The sequence below is a fragment of the Ambystoma mexicanum genome, chromosome 2q (genome assembly GCF_040938575.1).
Source record: "Ambystoma mexicanum isolate Mex_15411 chromosome 2q, UKY_AmexF1_1, whole genome shotgun sequence".
NCBI classification, from domain to species: domain Eukaryota; kingdom Metazoa; phylum Chordata; class Amphibia; order Caudata; family Ambystomatidae; genus Ambystoma; species Ambystoma mexicanum.
In genome coordinates, this window is record NC_090924.1 from 925,030,811 (window position 1) to 925,045,799 (window position 14,989).

Here is a 14,989-nt window from a genome sequence, read left to right on the forward strand (position 1 = left end):
TAATAAGCATATTGCAACTCATTTTATCATCGAACTTCTACCATGTTCAAATTAATTCCTTCATAAGCCCACAGAACTCTGAAGTGACTTGCAGCGTCATTTTACCATACATTAGGACGGCAGCCATTTTCTTTGTTTACTATAGCCGCCACAGAAAGAGAAAATGGGCAAAAATGATTTATGACTTTTTAAAACTTTTTATTCCGGCTCCGAAACACAACGCATCTCGCAGCCGGGAAAAAAAACATTAGTGCCCCATTCTAACAGGCCGCGGTATTAATGGCAATAAGCCCCTCAGTGGCGGGCCATTACTGCCTACGGTAATGCCCCTGGGGCCTTCATCAAGTCCCTCGCTATGCTCTGGCCTGTAACTATGGCGGTAATGGCCTGCCGTCTCGGGGCTTATTGCTTCAGTAAGGGATATGATATACCTTATTATGCATGGCCACACACTGTCATCTTCTTTAATGCCTGGCCTCTCGCTTATTCTAATGCAAGAGTCTGTCCAGTTGTTGATAAATATAATCAATGTAGAATCAGTTTGGATTGAAAAACACGAAAATTGACAGCCAATAATGTGTTGCAGAGAAACGGTTTAATCAGTTTAATAAAATGCACCTAAAACCCGTTTTGTGGTTCAAAATAAGCATGATACAGCTTTGTTTAAGTGCTCCAGTGACTATAATTCTGCACTGTTCGGACTCAAGCGGCAGGCATTGTGGTGTCACAACTCAATAGTAACAACTGATTGCAGTCGCAATAGTGATCTCATGTTCTTAACACAAGTCAGTGGTGATGGCACAGCTAGCCTGTAATAAGAACATTATTTACAGGCTATTATATCGGTATTGCAGGCAGCCATGTATTATGAGAACGAGATTTACTGGCTTTAATTTGGGTATTGCAGGCGGCCATGAATTATGAGAAAGTGACTTGTTTGATGGAAAATATGTTCTATATGGTGCTTCAAATGCCCCTTTGCCAACAAATGCATTGTTTAAGTGGAGATTAGTGCAGTTTACTTTGATTTTACATATGAGAGCAGCCACACAACAGTTTAACTTGATGATGGTCACATGCTGTGCTTGGTCCTCAAATTGAGCAATAGGAATTCTAAACAATATTATATTTATTGGGTGGATTTGTGTGTGCACTGAAGAAGAGTCAGATAATGAGACCTGAGAAACATGCGCAGGCCGTAAGGTGGGCCTTTCTTTCGCATTTCTAGTGGTAATGACATGGAACCTTTGGCCCTACAGGACCTTCTTTACTTTGGATTCTGAGGAATGATGGGTCTCACACGTTCAAAGCGGGTGAGGAGAGGAAACAGCTGACCTATTGGATGCCTGGTTTCTGCAAGGGAGAAGCACACCCAAAAGGGAGCCTCCCGGGGCTGCACCAGCATCTGAAGTTGGACTGAATCTACGTACTGGAAGCCAAAACACTCCTAAAACTCATGGCCAATTCCTTAACCAATGTCCTTCGGATGCATGCTAACCCGTTTCCACCGAATGGCCTCTGAATTACCAATGTTGGTCCGCCCTTTCAGAGGTGCTTTCTCGTGGTATCCTTCGCAACATGGACATGTGATGTCATGCATCAAAATGTGCGCACTTATTTCCACAAAGATTATTATTAGCATGACCCAAGAGCTTCCAGATGGGTCACACAAGGTTTCTCCAGTGCCCCAATATGCCCATCTCTGAGGAAGGGACGGACCTACGTGGTCCTGAAAGTTAGCACTTGGAAATATGAATTGGCCCTCAAAGGGCACATCTTTGCAAGATCTTGTGTGGTTTCGTTTTTTCCTTTGAATAAATAAAAAAGGAGATAAAGTTTTACTCGGCTGACAATGTTTACCTCCTCCCACTCCTGTGAAGGTGCTTCATATAAAGTCCCATCTGCCCAACACCTCCTTGTTCTATTCCGCCTGGCCTGAAGCTACTGCAGTGGACATTAATGTCATCGTTTAGGAAAACGCATTGAGCAGTTTAGAACTGTCCATTTCACATTTCTGTTTGTGAAAGATCTGTGCCAGAACACATAAAAGTTTATGTGCTAAATAAAAGCAACGTCCGCCATTTTGTAGCCTGATGTTCGGACACAAAAGATAAAGTTCAACATTTGCATAAAGCATTTCTTACATGTCTAGGCAGCATACACTGTAAGACTATCAACTTAAATAATCAATTGAATTGAAACGTGATATTTTGTAGCACTGGTTTATTTTGGATGTTATTTTGAAGTATTGTTTGACTTCTAGCTCTGGGGAACTATCCCTCAAAGGGCCTGTGCTTGAGATCTGCCGAAAATCAATATTGTTGTTTATTGATGCCCTCTGTGCAGTCCTGTGGGTAATCGGGCCCTCAAACCTCACCAACACCTGCTCTGAACCCCCAAGAGACGCGTGCTTTGTCTTAGCGCAGCATGCATGACTTCTCGCGAGAACAGGGCAATTTGCAAGGGAAATGCGTATCTTGCCATTTGAAGCGCGGATCAGCCCCCACTTGAGAAAAACAGGTGAGTCTTTTTTTTCTTATATAATTAGCCGCCCGTCATTACTATACTAGTAGTTTTTAATTCATGTGACAAAAACAGTTGATTGTGTCCATGCTTTATGACCAGGGCCTCTTTGTGAGCATCGTGGTAAGAGTAAAAAGATGTGATATCTAAAGTAGCAGGTGTTGTTTAACAAGATGTCGGGTACATCAAAATTACTGCATTAGGTTAAAAATCCCAGTGCTCCATGACGTAAATATCCGACGGGAACTCATAATTATGTGCTATTTTATAAACAACTAATATTACCACTATACTAACAATGAGACGTGTCTGTGGTAAAACATCTCATGACCATTAGATCCTCTTTGCGAAATTAATATGAAAAGAATATCTAGCAACAAACAGCCAGAAAAGAAAACGTGTATGGCACTTAATAGGCAAAGACACAGAGACCCACTCGCACCAAACACAATGGGCCTAATTACAAGTTTGCCGGTACGGGAACTACGGTACAGGTAAGCTTGTTCCCCGACCGGCAAATTATGAGTTGTACTCGCGGGTGCCTTTCTGCCCGCCAGGTCCGACCTGGTGGGCAGAGCGACACCCGCGAGCACAGCATGTCGGATGCACTGGCACCATTCTGAATGCACGTGTCGTAGGGGCACATATCATTGGAGTGTGTGTCATTAGAGTGTGTGTTGTAAGAGTGTGCAGTAAGTGGGTGTGTAATAAGGATGTGTGGGAGCGTGTCATAGAAGCATGTCTCGTAGGAGATTGTGTCGAAGGAGCATGTGTAGTAGTTGCATGTGTCATAGATGTATGTGTTGTAAGTGCATGTATCATAGGTGCACACTGTGTGTACAGTTCATATGAAACATGCACATTTATTAAATCACCTTAAAACTCACATTAAAGTCAGCTGAAACTTTAATATTAATAAGAGTTTTAGGAGATGTTAATTGTGCAATGCTTATATTGTAAACCTCATACACTCTGTGTGTAGACAGTTCTTATTGAAATTGTACATTTATTCCATCAACTTAAAACTCATATTAAAGTCAGTTGAGACTTAAGCAATATGACCCGAGCGGCGGGGGCATTACCGACGCAGGTAATGCCCCTGCCGCGAGGGTCATATTGCTTTTAGTACCCCGGCCCATCAGATCTGCGTAGTCGGGGCACTAAAAGCATTTTTTTCTGTCCCGAAATGTTTTGAGACAGAAAAAAATAAATAAATACACCAAGAAAATGGCAGCCGGGAAAGGGAAAACGGAGTCCATTTTCCCTTTCCATGCCGGCCATTGGGAGTGGACGCAGTTCCCAACGTGTCTGCTCCCAAAAAAAAGACAAAGAGGTAAGTGGGGTTGGGGTTGGGAGGGCGGAAGGGAGAGAGGGGGAAGGAAAAAAACAAATAAGAAACGTAACTGGGTCCCCGGCAGGGGACGATGGAAGCCTCCAGCCGTGTGGAGGCTCGGAGCGGAGATGGCCCCGCTCCGGAGTCTCCACATGGCTGGAGGCTGCCATCGTCCCCCACCAGTGACAAAGCAGTTTAAAGGTAAGTGGGGTTGGGTGGGGTGGGGGAGGCGGTAGGGGGGAGGAGATACAAAAAAACATAAAAACGTACCCGAGTCCCCAGCGGGGAGCGAAGGCAGCTTCTCAGCCGTGGAGGCTCGGAGGAGGGATGGCTGTGGAATCGCGGCCGAGGGATTCCCGGCCGGGTAATGCCTCGGCGAGGGCTAATCAGAATGGTTCTCTCATTTTGATTGCGCACTCGCCGGGTACTAAATGCCTTGATTGCGAGTTTTTAGGAGAGGTTAATTGTGTAATGTATGTACTGGAAAATGTATAAGCTCTGTGGACAGTTCATACTGAAAGTCTTCATTTATTCCAACACTTCAAATGTTAATATCTCAAAATTGAGCTTCAGTGCACCAATTCCAGATAAAATGTAGGTGCCTGCAAAAAATCGAAGTGGCCAATTTTGAGATATTTGGGCAGATATGTTGTATGTTATATTTTTTCCCATGGAGAACCCCATGTTAAAAGGTGTTAAAAATGCAATAGAAGTAAACATGTTTTACACTATGAAGTTGCTAATGTAGAAATCTGAAATGTTGCTTGCACAGGCGACTTCCTTGATATAATACTCTTAAAATATTTCCTGATTTTTTTAATACAAGCATATGCAAGTTATTAAGAAAAGTGATGTTCTGAAACACCATAGAGAGTTTGTCTTAACCTTAACTATGCCATGCGCGAGCGCAAAGACATAATATATATATATATATATATATATATATATATAATTTATCTATTTTATTTATATACAGGACTAACAATGCTCTTTTAACCACAAAATAATGTACAATAGATAAAATGTCAGATTTGATGGGAAGTGGTGAGATTCTTAAAATGGGGTACGTTTGAGGCACATTCTGACCAGGTTGTGGAGGGGAGTAAATGCAGCAGTCACTGGAGACAATACATAAGTAGAGATACATTGATTAAGGATAATGAAAATTGGAAATGTATAACTGCAGGTAAGCGGTACACCCAGCTGTGGTCGGGATGTGACCAGATTGAGTGAAGTTCTATAGTGGAGGAAGAGGAAGTGAGGGACAGAGGCAGGTCAGAGGCGAGGGACAATTTTTAGATAGCATGCATATAAGAGGTAGGTTAAGAGGATAACCCGGAGGAGAGGCGGTACGCTTTTAGTTCGGTTTTGAACAAATGCGTGTGGTCTGTTTCTCAGATGTACAAAATATCAGGGTGAGAGATCACATGTAAAGTTCTTGATCACATAAAGCACAGGGGGACCTGTCTATGAATACTTACCGCAACTTGTGTTTTTGACGGTAAGCCTTACACCAGCGTTCCATTTTGGGACAGTGGTGCTTTTAAGCTCAATTAGTATCTAATAAGAACCAATAAGTTATAGAATTGTTCCCTATCAAGATCACACATCGTTCTAACACTCATTTCCCACTGTCATTATCCCTTGACAGATACCCCACGGACTCAGAGAATACTTCTCCCCGTTTGGAAGAAGGCCATACCAACTACAAGCTTTAAGCAATAGCTACGTTTGGCCGAAACATTAGTGTCAACCTTTCTGTCACAACGTCTTGTTCCACTGTTGATTCACATGTCATTTTGTGTTCTGTTTTGATATTTCAGAGTTGTAATCTGCTCTGGATAGTACATGCTCGGCTTGGTAAAACTGTATTTTGTATGATAGAGAATGTGTACAGTTATGAGTTAAGTTCCTCAGTATCCACGAGGATGGTACACAGTGGTACTACCTTATTGTCTAAGTAAAAAATTGTTTGTTTTGTTTTGGGTTTGTCACGCAAAAAAATGCCCAAAAATGAAATTGTCTTATGGAATTAAATGACAAAAGGTAAAAAGATAATTTTCCCCTAACTTTAATTATAGCCCCATTGGTCAGTCACTGAACATAGAAGTGTGTAGTTATGTAATCAAGAACTTTACATGTGATCTCTCACCTTGATATTTTGTATAATACTATGATGTACCCACCTGGGCATATCAGGGCCTAGCCAGGTGCCCTCTTTGTGTCTCTGTTTCTCATATGTTCAAGGGAATAGAATTCCATGCAAGTGGAGCAAGAAGAGAGAAGAAGCGGACGCGAGAGGAAGCACATGGATGGCGAGGAGCCACAAAGGTAGTCGAGGAGGCATAGCAGAGATTACGAGAAGACTTGTAGAGTTAGAGGAGTATAAATACAATGGTGCCTTACCATGGCTAGATTATTGAACCAGGAGAAGACATTTAAATCTGTCCCTGTTTTGAATTGCAAGCCATCCAGCCTGGTGGCGGTACAATCAAGTAGGTGTGAAGTAAAGGAGTTCGAAGAGAGTCCGGGTAGGGAAGTTAATGATCTTGTAAAGAGGGCAAAAAGCATAGTTGGTGAGACCAAAAAGGATGCTGGCACAGTAGTCCAGTTTAGAGAAGACAAGAGTGGTTAAGAGTTGCTTGGTCGGTGTTGAAAGGAAGGAGGTGCCAGATTTTCTTAATATTTTTTTAAAATAATGTCATTATTGGGATGAGTTTATTACAAACATTTTACACATTAAGGCATTCGAAGATTAAAACATCAAAACATCAAAACGTCTCATCATTTCATTACTGGGTCTTTGTGTTCAGCTCTAGCACCTTGTTCAAGAAGTGTATGCCAGTGCATACACAAGATGGATTCTCTCCCAACAAGAAGAGGTTCCACCACTTATCCAGGGATAGAAAGTTGACATTAGTTACATGTGTTTTCAAATATTGTGTTCTCCCCAAAGTTAGAGCAGGACACACCATTATGAGATGTTTTGTAGACTCTGTAAATTGGAGGCACTTGCAAAAACGCCACAGTATATCATTCCAGCTATCTTGTTTTTGAGAAAAAAGTGCCTCTTTTGTGTGGTATACATTTAGTCTTAAACGGCTACATTGATTACGGTGATAGTGACTGGGAAACTTCATTAAGTTACTCAGGGTGTTGTTCAGGGCTCGAGCTTCAGCTGACAGGTCTTGCATTAGTTTATGTTGAGCTCTGATATTATGAGTTTCAATCCAATGTTGTGTCCTCAGTTTCTGCTTGACTGGGCATGGATTCATTATTTATGTTTCCAAAGACATGTCTAGAGGCTGCACATGGGCAAGGCATTTGTTTTGCCACAGCGTCAAATGCCATGACTGATCTTCGAGCAGTGGTGGTTTTAGTATTTTATATGGGCGAGGTGGGTTCTCTATGGAGATTTTTCTGAGAAGAGGGAGAGCTTTCCACAGGAGGACTGAGTTTAGTGATTGTAGTCTCAGCTCAAAACTGATGGGGCTACTGGGAGGCTTCTTGGTAGTCACAGTATCTTCTTCCAGAAATAGCCCTCTAGGATGCTGCATATTTTCCAGGGTAAGTTTAGCCCTGCTTTACCACCATGCTGTAGAAGAGGAGCCAAGTACCTCTACTGGAAGTCCTGCCCCATTCCGCCTATATGTTGGCAGCTGGAAACTGCGACATGCGCAAAGCCAGTAATGGTACCTATACCGCGAAGAGTCCTTGAAACAAGGTAATCATTGAGAAAACCCTATATGTGTCGCCAGAGAAATGACAGTCTTCTAAGGGACGTTCCGAAAGAAGTGTGAAGATGAGTGAAAGAGGAGACTGGTGACGTCAGAAGAAGAAGAAATGACGCACACAGAAGAGATGCCAATGAAGAAAGAATATAGTCCTCATAGAATCTGATGGCGAAGTAGTAAATTAAGCAACATTTTGGGAGCGAAATGAAGATTGCACGTGCAGAGAAGCACTGAAGAAAATGAAAAACCATTTTACAAATGTACAGACGCAGTAATGGAAGTAAACGAAGTAATCATGAGGCTGGCTATGTACTGAATAGACTGCAGGCGGTGCCGCCAATATATATATATAGGAATGTATAGAATCTGGATGTTCCACGATGCATTTTTAGCGAACTTGGACCCTGTGAATGAAAGGGCTGGAAGTGTGGCGCAGCAGAATAGAACAAGCTGGAGGGGAAGGAAGATTCAAGAAGGCTTGCCTGGCCCAGTGTCAAGAGTCGGGGCCGCCAAGAGCCTGGTTTTCTACTCAAGAAGATACAATAAACGTGAGAAGCAACCTGAACTCCTGTTTGAGGTGTAATGGAAAAACACTAGAAGTGCCAAGGTTTCTTCATTTAATAGCATTAAATACAATGAGGGAGCTCAAAAAGTGGTCTCTAGTCACATGGTCAGATGAAAGTAAACTTTGGGGCGAGCTATACTGAGACCAGGAGATAAGGCCATGCCTTCACTCCCTTTTATTCTCAGGCACACTGAGCCTTTGCAAGGCCAAGTTCAAATACAGTAATTGAATGGCAGACCGCAGGAGTGATGATGGATGTTGGGCTAATTGGGTGGGGAGGCATGCCAGGCCAACCCCTCCAGCACCTGGGGTACCAGCTTGTGTGCTGCTAGTGAGTGGAATATTCCAGAAGGGTACAAGCGTGCCAACCAATTGTAGAGCGCCATGTAGCAATGAGCCGTATAGTTTGAGAAGCCAATAGAGCATCATGTATTAGTCTGACACGGAAGATAACTTTCACTTGTGGTGGGCTTAGTTGTCCAACTGACTTTAGAGACCTAATCACGATCCCCGCCCCTACAGAAAGTATACTTAGATGTTCCCTTTAAACCTATCACATCCCCTAGTAGGTTTTCTTATTTTGCCACGTTGTATGACGTCACTTATAATCAATTCTTTGGCAAAGGTTTTACTTTTTTTATTAAATGTTTGAGAACTCTTGAGAGGGATTTGAGCGAACATCCGTTGATGTCCGTTGTACTCCCTGTTTTAGATAATTGTTAATAAAACAGTTGTGATTTTGCCAAACTTCCTGAGTCGGTCTGATTATTGATGTATGAGTAAAATCTGCATCCCCATCCATCTCAGATACTGTTACCTCGTCTTAAAGGACACCAGGGTTCAATGCGTTGGAGCAGGGACCCTTTTTGATTATAGAAAATGATCAGTGGTATCATCATAAACTTGCCATATCTGGCATGTAAGATAGCACTTTGTACAGCTAACATTTTCACTTTCGAGTGCAGTTCTAAGCTCCAGGGTCGTTTGTTAATGCTTTTGGGAATGCCCAAGTAGAAGATGGAATCAACTTGCTCCAAGCGTTCTCATCCCACCTTCCATTGGAAGAGAGGTTTTTTTCCCACTTTTACGGCTGAAGCTCATGATTTTATATTTATTTATGTTTAGCATTAGGTCGCTACTAAGCATATAATCTTGTAAGTGGTCTTGTTGTCGCTGAAGCCTAATTTGAGTCTGGTCAACAAGGACCATATCATCAGCTTAGATTAACTATGAAATATGGCTTTCATTGATTTTGGGAGGAAAAGCTTTGTCTTGGTTTAGTGCTACATGTAGATCTGACAAATACATGCGAAATAGTGCTGAAGTCAGAGGGGTAGCCCTGTTTTACTCCTCTGTTGTTCTTGATTCCTTTTGAGAGGACTCCTTGGTTGTTGATCCTAATACATATGAAAGTATTAGTGTGAAAAGCCTCAATTGCTTTGATGAAGTTGGATGGGCAATTCCACCATCGAAGTTTGCTCCATAGTTTTAGTTTGTTTACAGTGTCAAATGCTTGCTGTAGGTCAATGAATGCTAAGTAAAGATTGGATCTGGTTTTAATGGCACAAAGTTTTAAGACATTTAATAAGTACGGGTTGAGTTAAATGCCGACCCCAGTGGTGAAATCTGTTTTTCGCGGATCTGTCAGATTTTCCTTGTTTGCCCATGCTGTGAGTAATTTCACGAGAAAGGACGCACAGAGTTTGCCAATTACATCCAGAAGTGCTTTTGGGCTATAGTTTCCAAGATCTGATCTATTTCCCCTCTTAAAAATTGGAAAAATAATGGTTGTGGTCCAAGAAGGTGGTAGATCCCTGATGGTCATAATTTAAATTGAATTGCACAAAGATTAATATAGACCATGCCAGTGTGGCAGCTTTTACCATGCGGTTTGTAAGTCCATCTGGACCAGGTGCATGTGATGATTTCAATTTCATGATTGCGTCTGCAATATCATCTCTGTTGATGTCGAAAGACCATGGCTCGTGGATGTTTTGGGCAAGGTGTTGTTGCAGTTGTTGTTCAAGGTAAACACTTTGATGAAATGGTAAATCCACTGATTTTCAGTGTCTCCATTGCTTAGAAGGGCCTGTTGTTGTGCGGTGGTAGGTTGATTAGTGACCAAATGTCTCTTGAATTTGATTTGCATATGGCTTTTAGCATTTTTTCAGCCTGTTCTTGATCTCGCAGTGTTTTGAATGATATTAACCAGTTTGTATATTGTTGTTTTCTTTTCTTGACAGCTTCTAGCATTGACTGGCTTTTTCTTTTCTTTAGTCCGCTGAGATCGGATCTTAATAGTTTTCGCTGTGTGACCACTATTGTACTGTATTGGTGTCTAGGTGTAAGTTGAAAATCTTTAAAGCCTGCTTTCACCTCCTTGTAAGTTGCCAAGAGAGGAGCATAGCATATACCAGAGTTCCCGTGGTCTACACCGTTTTGAAATTTAACTGTAATTGATAAAATATCATTATGCCAACTTTTTAGGCAATTGCGCCCTTGATTTTTTGTTATACCGTCCATTAAGTGAAGTGATGGTTTATTGAGCTATGAGTTCCAAGAAACTGTCAGTATGGCATGATCAGTCTTTCTGTGGCTGAGATTTGAAGACTGTTGACATGTGTAGAAGATTCTGGGATACTAAAATGTAATCTAAAGTAGAGGAGATAGAATGGCATCTCCACGTTTATTTTCCCGGAAGATCTCCATTAACTTGTCCATTGAGCATGTGACAGACTCTCTGAATAATTTCCTGCATCCACGCCAGTGCTCTTGTGTCTATGGAGTTGTTCACGGACTTTAACAGATCTAATGGTTTTCCACCTGTATCAAGGAACTTCATGTTGAGGTTGCAACAGATGATGAAGTTCAGGTTGTTTACTGCTATGTTGCATGTGTCCATAATACTTGTCACACTTTGCAAAAATGTTTGGGTACTGATCATCGCTGGATTCCAATATAGATTCATCACTATGATGTGTGCTACTCTGATTGTTTATATTGAAGAAGTGTCCACTGTACAAAGGGATTCAGATTTTCTGTTTTGATAACTTCTATTCCAGCTCCATGTTTTATTATGGTTAGTAGACCTGTATAGGGTCTTCCTCACTGGCCCTTTGGCACAGGATTTAGAAGTCATATAAAGGTGTGCTGCTCAAATTTTAAAGTTGAATTGTTGAACAGATGTTGGAAACCTCTTGTATTCCATGATGTTAAAGTGCATCAGCCCTTGATGTTTTTCTCTATTGGCTAATATTTTTGTGAACATAGCAACGCCCTTGTCATCCATGACCAATTTGCGTTGCCTTTGGACATTGTGGGTGTGTCTTTTTCCTCAAAGACTTGACGACTGGGTGCAACGTTATTTGAAAAGGTGACTTTCAGGTGTCCTGTCTGTAAATCTTGTGTTGCAGCAACTTTCATTTCTTGTTGGTTTGATATGGTATTGGCACGTATAGTTGGTGACGGCCTGATTTCATCCTGTCGCTGTGGCGGAGTTGATTCTGTACAGTCTCTAAGGTCATAGCCAAATGGTAATAGTGCAGATTTGGCTTCTAGTAGAGTGTTTTTCATTAATGAAGACTACACATGTAAAATGGCCCAATCACATCTTGACTCTTTGACATATTCTACAATTGAGATATCGTCTGAGTCAATTATCCTGAGTGAGGGGACACAGTGTAGTAATTGAAGTACTGTTCTTCAGTTAAGGTTGACTTCATTCTTTGGTGATAGCATGTTTTCCAGGTGGCTCTTTCTGACGTTAATTGGTTCACGTTTTGCCCATGAAGCTGTTGATTGTCTCAAAATTCTTTCACCTTTTTGTGGCTTGGATTGTCGCTATGGACGTGGACCTGTTGGATTATACAGATCTTTATCTGTTTGTTTATTACTGAACAGCTTGGGCGAGTGAGTAGTCCTATGGTTGACGTTTAGCTGACGCAGTTTTTGTAAAAGAGTTCAAAATTTTGGTGAGATGATCAGTACACTCATGAGACCTAATTTCTTCTCTATTAGTAGAGTGTGAAGGAGTCAATCAGCAGGCTCTTAGTTTGATCTCTTGAAGAGAAACATGATGTCTTACAGGAGTGTCATTATCCTCTTCTAGATAGTAGTAAAAATTCTCTAGAACGTCCTGGTCATCTGTGTCGTCTGCTTCACCAGCTACATGGTTGGCCCAGTTGGGGTCTTTGTCAAGATCTATGAAGCACTCAGAGGAAGTTCCACTAATGAACTTTCTGTTTCTGTTGGTTTTCTGATGGGTGTGCGTCTTTATAGTGGTTTCTCCTCTGCTACTGTCACAAAGTCTGGAGTGAGGAGGTGGAGTTGAAATATTTCAAGAGAATGCGATTGAGCCGTCGTATGTTTTGGGCTCGGGTCCTCCTCGAGCATTTTTTTTTATTTTTGTATGCTTATTGCCTTATTCTGCATAAGAGGTGTGTTTGTATTGCACTGTGTTTTTTTAATTGAAAGGATCTCCTCCTTGTGTGGTTGGGGATCTGTCTGACTGCTGCTGTTACATACAGCTGTGGTTTTAGAGATTTTCACCTTGTATGTAGAGTGCTCACTTTGTTTAAGAGATGTTCTTTGACTTGTGAGTTCCGCTCTTTCATTAGGATCTTGAGATAAATCGTGAATTCCATTTGTTTCGAGTGCCTCATTCCTACTATGGTCTGCGGTACCAAGGGTTGCAGTTTCTTTGTAACAGAATTTATTGTTGTTGAGAGTTTGTTCATAGCACTTTGGTTTGTAGTTCTAGGCTGGGGACAGTTTGCTAATGAGAGCGGGCGTCAAAGGGCGCAGGAGCTTCAATCCTCACAGGTTGGGTTGTTTCAGAATCTTGTGGAGTTGCCAGGAATTGTTTCCTTATCCATTTGGTGGATTCAAGAAGCGCATTCATAATAATTGCTTTATCTGAGAGATTGCAGCTTGCTAAATCGCAGAGTCGGAATTGCCACATTGCTGACATTTCTGCTTCACGATTAAGACATGTTTGTACGGTTGAGGTAAAAGATTTCAAAAAGATCATTTTTGAGTGGATCATCGCAAGTAGCATGGCACAATCCTTAATACTCTCGTGGATTGTTTCATACTTTTTTTTTTAAAAAGGAGCCACAAATATAGTTAATCCGGCCATTACATTGTTGTGAATTTGTATCCCTGCTTCTTCTGACAGTTGCGTTTTGTGTATGCCTCTCTCATTCCATGATGGCCAATCGCATGAAGAAGACGGTCTCAAGTGGCTTGATGACTCAGAGGATTGAGTTTGGTTTCCGACTGCATGTGTCCTAACTGTTGCAATGTGATGAAGATTGATTTGTGTCAGCAATTTGCACTGAGACACCTGGGTCATTTAAGTTCCCTCATGATTTTAGTGGTTGTCTTTTGGTTGTACAAATCGTGGGAGTGACAGGAGTAGAGGCATGCTGGTTATTAAAGTGCCTTTCAGATGTGCTGATACATGAGGTACTTTGGCTTAGTTGTTGTTTTTTTAATTCTGCAATGTCTTTGGCCAGTCTTGTAGTTAACAAATCAGCAGGGCAAGCACTGTTCGGCCCTCCGCTTTGTTTTCTTTCAATGTCTCTTCTGTCTATTTCTTTTCTAAGTGAGGAAGATTCTATTGAAGGAATATCTGGGGACAGTAGAGGGAACTCCGCTATGTGCGAAGATGCCGGTGAAAGTGCATGAATGGCAGTTTCTTCTATGTTCTTTTCTGTTGGAAACGCGCAGGGTAAATCAGAGATTTCCTCGTTGTTTGATGCATTGTGTGTGCGCATTTTTTGACTTGGTGATATATGAGTTATGTGTGCCTCCAATCTCTCAGACACAAAGACACTATCAGTATCTAGCATCAGTCACGGCTACACTGTTCATGCATGGCAGTAGTGTAATGCGTGGAACAGATGATTCAACAACACAGGTTGGAGCATTCACCTCAGCGTCTTTGCGTTCTTCGCAATGCGGCTCCATGGAAGAGGAGTTCTGCAAGCACTGTTGCCGCTGTGTTCCCGGACCTGTCTGTTCTGTAATGGTGACTGCAGCTATGGAGGACATCACCAACCGAAGGGAGTATGAGCGCCGGCTCACAGTCACACGGGTTGTATCTTGGGTGTGGCTGGTGTGAGACTGGACTCGCCACCGGACTCACGCGCCGGCGTTATGCACCTTCTGGGTAATTTATGGAAACAGCCAAATCCTTAAAGGTGTATTCACTTAGCAAAGCTTCTCGGTTTTTCAGTGAAGAGCACACGAAAGGTGTGTCTAACCAGCAGAGTAGAGGGGTGAGACTGGACTCGTCACCGGACTCATGCACCGGCACTAAGCACCTTCTGGGTAATTTATGGAAACAGCCAAATCCTTAAAGGTGTAGTAACTGAACAAAGCTTCTCGGGTTTTCAGTGAAGAGCGTTAGATTTCTAGTCTTCTTCAGCTAAAAACCTCAGCATCATCTCTGACCCTTCTCACACCATCTCTACTCTCATCTCCAAAACTAGAACAGCCGCTCACCTCAACCTCCTAAATGTTAGGAAAATATTAAGGGGGAGAGATTTAGTTGGGAACGAACTGGATAGGCGAAGGAAAAGATGAGAGAGAGCTTTTGGCAGGGAAGAATAGCACCTCTGTTTTGGTAGAGATTATCAGCGAGTGCCAAGCCATCCAATATTTAATGGCAGAGAGACAGTGTGATATTTCGATAGAGAGAGATCAGAGGAGCATTCAGAAAAAGAGAAGAATATTTGGGTGTTTTCCGCAAAGTGTTGGTACGAGAACCCAGAGGAGGAGATGAGTGCTCCAAGAGCAGAGGTGTAAAGTGTTAAGAGGATTCTTAACAGA